The following is a 7,896-nucleotide window of genomic DNA, read 5'->3' on the forward strand; positions in this document are numbered from 1 at the left end:
AACAAACCTGAAAGGAAACTCAATTCCATTTCCTGTGTCTCAGATGAGATTTTGGGTTCTGTGGCTCCCCAGAAGGCCCACTGCTCTTTCACAAATGCGCCTTTCAGAAGGGAGATGCACAGCCCCCAACCCACTCCCACGGTGTGGCACCCCTGCCAGCCACTGAGAGGCAGAGGCCACCCGTCCTTGTAGACACAGGGCCGTGAAAGGACAGTTCTTGACAGAGTAGTGAGTGGGGCCTAACACTTCAATTTTGTTGATGGAAATCAGCACAAGCTTTTTGTAATAATAGAGGAATACCAAGAAGCAAACTTTCTGAGAATTTATGTACAGAAGGAGTGAACAGCAACAATCCCAACTCCAGACTGTGCAGGCACAAACACCAAATGAAGCCCACCTACTGAAATGTTCTCCATTATAATTTCACTCACTCAGATTCCTACTGAAACACATTTACCTGGCCTCTCTGTCCAGGGCTTTCCTTGTGCTTCCTTGAGGCTCCCCTTCTAAACAGATCTCACTCTAGTGCCTGTGTCCTCCCCACCCGCTCAGCAGACACTTCCCCCCAGAACCCCCATCCCCACCCTTGATCACCCCAGAGCCCCCATTTCATCCTTCACCAAAGGATCTGGGACATACACATCTTAACTGTCATCACTGGACTCGTGTCATACTCTCTTCTCAAGTACTTTGTTCTAAACTGTTTTCAAATAATTGCAGCCTATACCGCCTAGTGTCTAGAAGATGAGCTTCTTTTAGCCATCCAACATCTCCTGCTTCAACTTGGGGTGGGGTGCGTGATGCTCCTCTAGACCTTGTATAAGAGGCTTTGTTTAACAAAGTATCCATCTGCACATGTTGTCCTAATGAGCAAGATGCTGCTGGAGCTTGTCCTTGGGATGAGCTACTGAAGGGACAGAGACAGGACAAAAATGTCCTGCGGGGGCCGGCCTGCACTCCCACCGTGCACACCATGAGGGAGACCTTGAGGTGGGACGGGAGAGAGAGAATACACTCTGACGCCACTCCTTGAGTCCCTGGTCCAGCTGTCCACATTACACCATCCAGTAAATTCCTTTCGTTTTAACTAGTTTTATGTTTGTAATTTATACCTAAGAAGGACCTGACTAATGTCAGTCATTTCCTAAAAGAAATCTTTATAAAAAAAAAAAAAGCTGGGAGGACAGTATCTGAGAATGCAAAAACAAGCAGCCAACTGCGCACACACAGAGCACGCTGCACATCTCATTCTGCCTGCTGCAAACTACTGGCGTGGCCGTCACCATACACACATCACCACCCCCAGCACATCCCGACAGAGCTCACAATGCTCAGAGCAGTGGCGAGAGAGACAAAACACCTATGAAGTTCAACTGCTCCTAGAAAGAATATCCAAGAAAGTCATCCTTGGGAAACCAATGAACATACAGACTGCCAAGTGGCCAAAAAATAAAACTGAGGTACCTAGGGGAAGGAGGAGTTATAACAAAGATAGGATTTAACAATGGGTATGACTGCTGAATCATTATTTTGTTATTTCTTTCAGTCTCCAGTGTCTTGGAGCAACTAGAAGAAAAAGTCTAAAATTGTGGAACTGCCACCCTTACCAAACTCTGAAATCTATTCTACGACTAATTGTTACAATGTACTTTGAACTTCATTGCTTTTTTGTATATATGTTATATTACAGGATGAAAAATGTAAAAAAAGAAAAATGAAAACTGAGGTATCCATAATTACCATTGAGTAGCATCTAAAACAATGTTATTTACATCTTTCTGACCACAAACCGCAACAAGAAACACTTTATGACGCACACAATGTACATATAAGATCAAAACAGAAGTTTGTGAACAGCTCTTAGAGTGTGTGCCACCATTGGAAAGTCCCTTTCCGCCCCTAAACAATCACTGATTGCACCCACTAAATTCATTTTGTGGCCCATGGCTTGAAAAACCTAGAGAGAAATAATGACTTTTGCTTGTAACTCAGATTCCAACCCAAGCTCTTTGGAAACTGTAGGAGAAACTGAGGCGGAAGGCTGCCGCCTGTCTGAGGTCATGCAAATGGCCAGCGGCAGGTCCTGGCCTGCAGCAGGAACCCAACAGAGGGGCCTGGACTCGTGGTCACCATGGCGTCAGAGGGTCCAGCACTTTCTGCCTTAGGCCAGTGTCTGTGCTTCGCTTACAGTTTCAACGCTTATAGTATTCAACTGCTCCCGAGACACACGTGTTTCCTTGAATGACATGAGAAATGCTTCAAGGGTGAAATCCCTGAATTTATTTTACCCTCTTCTTTTTCTTTTAAACCCTTGTCTTTTAAACAAAACAACCTCAAAGGCCAATCAGCCTCCTCTGGAGGGAGACAGCAAAAACGAGTCAGGACTGGACACCAGAGGTTGCTGGAGGCTCTCCACATTCACCTTTCCAGAGCATTCCAGGCTCCCATCTCAAGTTCAGGAATTTTAAGGCTTGGTTTCAGAAAACAAAGTGCAAATCTGGATAACAGAGAGTGCAGATCAAAGAGCAAGATCCCAGAGGCACTTCTGCTTCTCAAAAGCTGTTCAAAACATGCACAAGGCACATCTGGTTCTTAAACAATTGCCACCAGTGGGTAAATTTTCTATTTTTTTTAAACGTCACCCTTGTAAATAAAACACTGTCAAAGCTTGACTGTAGAAATGGAAATTCATGTGCGCTTTCTTAAAGAGTAATATCTATCAAGTTTTCAAAAGCATACTCTTTGATCAAATAACCCCCTTACTGACATTAAAAAAACTGTAAAATAATTCAATATTAAAAGCAAAAGAAAAAAGCACATTACAAATGTCCAAATAAATTATGGTACACTCGTGATCGAATGTTAGGCAGCTTTTTAAAATTGAACATTTTGGAAATGGTCACAATGTAACTTTTAAAAAAAAAAAACCTTAAGATGCAAAACAATCTTGTTACTCATGCACAGGAAAAAAAACTGGAAAAAAAATAAAAGTGGGATTAAGAGAATTTTTTTAACATTTAATATCTTTTAAAAAATGCTTTATCACATAAAAAATGCACACATACAATGTAACATTTCCATTTAAGGTATCTTTCTATCATTCTGTATTTTCCAAATTCTTCATAATGATCGTCCATTACTTTTATTTAAAAAACATATCCTGGGCAGTGTGACAGTGACTCAGTGGCAGAATTCTTGCCTGCCATGCCAGAAACCTGGGTTCAATTTCCATTGTCTGCCCATGCAAAAAAAAAAAATATGTTAGAAAAGACCAAAACTATATCCTTACAATCACAGTTTCAAATGACGTGGACCAACCAGTGCCAGTTCCCTTTGGGGCTCAGTCACAAAGGGGGCAGATGGCTGTCCTGCCCTGTCCCCGACACTGGACTTTCATCTACTTCTTCAGAATAGAAGATGGTCTGTGATTTACGCCACAACACAGATGTGACTTAACCAAGGCTTGGTATCTGTTTAGACTAGGAAAAAAAAAGCAAACTTTTAAAAACCGCCCTTTACACTAACAGCAATGAAAGTTTGGAGTGCCTCTACCTGAGGCTATCTACCTCAGGCTACCTTTACCTTTTGCTATCTAACCAGTGCTCGGAATTGTTCTGGAGGCACGTACAACTTTTTAAAGCCAGCAAGGCACTCAAACCATGCAGAATACACAAAATGCCAGCATGCTGACACAGGGCATGGCACTTCCTCCTCCTGAGTGGCTGTATTGCATACCACTCGACTTTTCTATCAAGCCCTCTGAAAGGACTCAAAAAAATCAGTGCAGTTTAAAAAAAAGTCACTGTGCCTCCTCAAAGAATTAAACATAACTAACACTATAACCCAGCAATTCCACCCAAGAGAAATGAAAACATATATCCACAGAGGGGGCTTACATGCATGTCTACCAGCTGATGAACTGATAAGCTAAAGGTGGTCCACCCACCCCCATGGAATAGTATTCAGCCATGAAAAGTAACAACGCTCTGCTGATCCTCGCTACTAACACAGACACACCTTTAAGTCATTATTTTAAGTAAAAGAAGCCAGACATACAAGACCAAGCATTGCATGACAGTATTGATACGAAATGTACAGAACAGTCACATCTATAGAAAGCACACTGATGGCTGGCAGGAGCTCAGGGAGGGAGAGGAATAGGAAGTAACTGCTAATGGAGAAATGGCTAATGGTTTCTTTCTGGGGTGGGGAAAAGGTTCTAAAATTGACTGTGATGATGGCTGCCCAACCCTGAGAATATACTCAACTGCACATTCTAAATGGGTCAGCTGCAAAGCATGTATTATTTCTCAATAAAGCTGCTATGAAAAACTAAAAAAAAAAAAAAAAAAAAAGTCAACCCTGTTCGTTAGAATATTACAACACTGTAACGCTCATATTATACATAACTGGTATTCAACAAATATAAGGGGAATGAATCCATTAATACATACCAAAAGAACAGTCATGCACAAGGCTTTCTGTCTGCTCAGGTACTAACTGATGAGGTGGACTGGCTGATTACATCCACACAAAATCAAAATATTCAAAGAATGTGCTCATTGCTCAAAAAAAAAAAAAAGCAGTGATCACATTCTGATGAACAATGTGAGAGTCACATTAAGAAATGCTACCCATTTGTGTTTGTTATGCCCGTCATTTCCCTCTTAAAAATACTTTTTCCAGGTCAGAGTTGAACAAAGCTCAACTCCCTCACTTCATTTCAAACAGTAGATGGTGCTGGAAGCAATCGCATACCAGGCTGCTTGGACCATGAACAAGTTTACTGCAATTTCTAGGGACCTTAGTGTTACCTTGGTCAAACTTCACATTCCTTGTAAGTCACTAAAGTCCAATTATAGCCAATGCTAACAACATTTTATTAATGAAGATGAGTCCTTTGCATGGGGGATTATGGATATGCAATTCGTGCTTTAAAAAAAAAAAAGCCAAATTCTTGCTCAATTTTTCTACAGTTTATTCATTCAACAAATATTTAAGGTGAGGATTATAGAATAGGCAAAGCCAAACAAACCAATCCCACCCACTCAGAACTTACATTCAGTAAAAATTATAATAATTTTAAAAACATTTTTTTTTACAAACTCATGTCTTATATTAAATATATTACGTTTAGTCCATCTTCTAAATGAATTCTTAGCAAGAGCAAAGGAATCTCCACAATTCTCACCTTGCAAACTTCTAAGCTTTACTACAAAGATTTTGGAAACATTACAAGCTGTTGCCAGGGACAACGTTTCCTTTTACAGATTTGTCAGAGAAATAAAGACAATAATGGTCTAACTTTAGAAGTTTATTCAAAACCAGAAATCTAAACACTTTATATCCACACAAGCATGACACATGAGGACAGCGGGTTGTCAGAAGCAGATTTAACAGCCTGGTGTCTTCAAGTTTCTGAGACACCAAATGTTTTTTTGCATTTATTAAAAAACAAATACAAAAACTCTCCTCAGATTCCTCTAGAATCTGTGACTTGCAAGTCACTCAATAACCAGAATTGTGTAAGATGAAAATATTGTAAACCCCCCCTACTCCAAAAGCAAAAGCAGAATTTAGTACAAAGATCACAAGTGACTCAAAAAGGTAAAGTTTTGGTAGCAAAGTCTAAATTGCTCGAACCAATTCGATAATTTACTGGAATTCTCACTAAGTGGCCAATGATTCTCTTGTCATTCAATTTTATTTTTCTCCCCACTCTTCAAGCTGGGGCAGCTAAAGGTACTTACACTCCCCAGAAGAACCAAATAATCCTTAAAACACAGCTGCATCCATCGTTTCAACTTTCCTCTGCCGCAAAGTTCCTTTTCTTCAACAATCCTGCTATGGTAGAATTCTAGCTAGAGACAGGCTGGGGCATTTCTTCTCAGTTACAAGGTTAATAAGACCACAGGGAAAGACCAATGGACTCCCCAGCCCGGGCCTTCATATACTATGTTTCCTTCCGAGGTAAGGGGTCTGGTGCATAGGAGGGCCAGCTGCATTTTGTTCCACATCAGGATCTACCCTCGCCGTTTGGTCAGTGGAAACCATCTGCGATTTCTCTCCCTGGATGAAGTTTTGGTTGGCTAGGGGGTTGTTACCTGCAAAGCCTTGGTGGGAAGGTAACTCCCGTCCAAATTAAACAGAAAGGCAGGTTTTATTAAAACACTGGCAAGGTCGCAAAACAGACGCACCATCGGAACCCTTCTTGAAACTGAAAACATTTTTGAAGCCTCGGGAGTATGCCTCCCTTTACAACTTCCAAAGGATCCAAAATCCGAGGACTACCAATTTCGGGAACCTGACAGCTCCATTCATAACGATCTCCCCACCACGGCTACAGCGCCCAAGACCCGCTGGCTGAGAGGTACACCGCGACTCGGTTTGGGGTTTTTTTTCGGAAGGATGGACTGGGTAGAGTCCTCTCGAACGCCAGGAACAGACGCTGCAATTCTCAGGAGGCGGCAGACTCCGAGAGGTCACTTCTTCCATCCAACACAAGCACACAAACCAACAAAAAAAGAACCCGGGGACCAAGACACCACCAACCCCCCCGCCAGCCCCGCCCCGGCAGCACGAAACACGAGCGAAGGGGGTGTGTGTGTGTGTGTTCGACAGGCAGTACAGAAAACAAAGCGTGGCCCCCGAGAAAACCGCGGCCGGCCTCCACCGGGCGGAAGCGCACGGCTCGTGCGCCGGACCCGGGCCCTAGTGTCCACGCCGCCCGCCGCGCGGGATTCCCCGTCTCCAGCCCGGGCCGGGCCGCGGCGCAGCTCAGCTGGGTATAGCCGTGCCATTTCCGTTCCCGAGGGCAGGGGGGGTGTGGGCTCTTTATTTCGCTGAATCACAACACCCCACACACACCTCCCATCCCTACCCCCCACCCCCAAGCCACCGCACACACCCAGCCCCGCACATCAATGGGGCCCGCGGCGGGGACGCAGGGAGGGGCAGCCGCCGGGCCAGACAAAGCGCTCCCCGCCCGGGACTGCTGGGCCGGGGTCGGGCGGACGGGCGGGCCGGCGGGCCGAGGGGGCCGGGCGCGCCCCCAGGGCTCCCCTCCCGCCTCCCGCGACGCGTCTCCGGGCCGGCGGGCAGCGGCAGCCCCGGCACAGCAGACACCGTCCGGCCCCCAACTCCGCCGAGCACCCGAGGCGCGCGGGCCGACGGGGCCGGGCGCGCCCCCCGCGCCGGGCCGGCACTCACCGGGCCCGGGCCCGCGACGGCGCTCCCTCCTCCTCCTCCTGGACAAAATGGCGGCGGCAGGAAGTGCCGCGCTCGGCCCGCCCCCCGCCCGCCCCCGGCCCGCCCGCCGCGGCGCCCCCAGCCCGCCCGTCCCCCGCCCCGCGCACCGGGCTCAGCCCCGGGGGTCGGTGACCGCGCGGGGCCAACGGCGGGGGGCGCGCGGGGCGGCGACGGCGGCGGCCGGGGAGGTCCCGCAAGCCCGGCCCGCGCCCGACTCCCGCCCCCGCCGCGCCGATGGCGTCGGGCGCCCCGGCCCCGCTACGCAATGCGGGTGCACGGGCCGCTTGCGGGCCCCGCCGCGCCCCCCGCCCCGGCCCGGCCCCGCGAAGGGCACCCGGCGCTCACCTGCGCGACTAGGCCGCACACCGCCCCCGCCGGCCGGCCCGCCCGCCGCCGCCGCCCCGCCTCGGGCTGCCCGCGCGGGCCGCTCCTGCCGCTCCGCCGCGTTCACAGGCCACGCTCGCCCGCGGACTCCGCCGGCAGCAGCCGCCGCCGCCGCCGCCGCCGCCGCCGCCGCCGCCGCCGCCGCTTCGGCTTCTCGGCTGCGGGAGAGCAGAACAAACAGCCCTGCCGCCGCCGCCGCCGCCGCCGCCGCCGCCGTCGCCGCCGCCAGCGCGCTGACGTCACCGCGCACGCCGCGCGCGGCCC

At 48.4% G+C, this 7,896-nt stretch overlaps 1 protein-coding gene across 1 annotated transcript in view; it reads right to left on the minus strand.

Annotated features, from left to right (window-relative positions):
- BRD4 (bromodomain containing 4) overlaps positions 1-7,638 on the minus strand; it is a 70,186-nt gene extending 62,548 nt beyond the window's left edge. The window contains 1 exon segment of the mRNA XM_077121912.1: positions 7,594-7,638. The gene's annotated coding sequence lies outside the window, so the exon portion shown is untranslated.
- Positions 7,639-7,896: the final 258 nt, after the last annotated feature.

This window comes from Tamandua tetradactyla, chromosome 11, assembly GCF_023851605.1.
Source record: "Tamandua tetradactyla isolate mTamTet1 chromosome 11, mTamTet1.pri, whole genome shotgun sequence".
Classification (NCBI taxonomy): Eukaryota; Metazoa; Chordata; class Mammalia; order Pilosa; family Myrmecophagidae; genus Tamandua; species Tamandua tetradactyla.